A 1,218-nucleotide genomic window follows, 5' to 3' on the forward strand; every position below is an offset into this window, starting at 1 on the left:
GTTTGTGCTGCATGTATACACGCCTTTATAATGCCAATTTATATTGCTGAATTCAAACGATGAGGTACAGACTACAGACTACATAATTTATATTCATAAGATATTTTTTTTTTTAAAGGTTATATTCATAAGATATAAAATTTCACAAGATACAAAAATCACACTACAAGACATGGTTTATATTTACTTATTTTTCAAATTTGATTTTAGGTACACAATTTTTACTTAAAAATTCATAACATAAAGACACAATTACTAATTTATTTCAAGTACAAAATTCATACTCTTAAAAATATATAATTTCGTAATACAATATTCAAAAACTCGCAACATAAAACATAAATACATGTACTAGAGTTCAGAGTGCACTGGAAACCTAAATCATGGTATAAGGATTGCCTTTATAATCGCCCATGCCAAGGGGCTGCCTACATTTTTTTAGTTTCTTTTTTCTTGATTTTATTATTATTATTATTATTATTATTATTATTATTATTATTATTATTATAATAAAAATTATGGTATTAGTTTTAAAGATTGCGCTTTTCGTAGGGCCTCATTTATTTACAAGAATGGGACACAAAAATCTAAAAATCGACTCTGATCCCAACAATAGTTAATGCAGGATGTGTCCTTGATTCTTGTCCATTTTTATTGTGTTAAACGAGTTATACATAATTTTTAAAGCATTGTATATTACATTTTTGTTGAACAAAAATGCTCTCTTGTTTGTTATAATACTGTTAAGTTTAATATTGCAACAGGAAAATAAATAAAGCTAAATTATTAATTTGAACTATTTATTTTTAGAGAAAAAATGGTCAAATAGGCCTTCGAACTTTAGCTAAAAAGTCAATTAATCCCCTAAATATTTTAAAGGTACAATTACACCTATCAACACTTTATTTTGGTGCAAAGAAGCCCAACAACATATTAATGACCTGCTATCACAGGTCATTAAAATTCCGGTCACTCTACGATGAAATTTTCGACAAAAAATAATAATAATAATAATGACCGGCGACAATTGCAAAATTTTTGTCAAAAAAAGTGATCGGCGACCGACAAACGGTCACCGGTCACGGAGAAGACACCAGGTCGCCTTCTCCGTGGAGAAGGCGACCTAGATCTGGGTTTCCTTCTCGCTTGAGAAGGCAACCCAAATGTGGTCGCCTTCTCAACCAGAGAAGGCGACCATTGGTTGCCGGTCTTTTTTTT

Source organism: Ipomoea nil, unplaced genomic scaffold, assembly GCF_001879475.1.
Source record: "Ipomoea nil cultivar Tokyo-kokei standard unplaced genomic scaffold, Asagao_1.1 scaffold2700, whole genome shotgun sequence".
NCBI classification, from domain to species: domain Eukaryota; kingdom Viridiplantae; phylum Streptophyta; class Magnoliopsida; order Solanales; family Convolvulaceae; genus Ipomoea; species Ipomoea nil.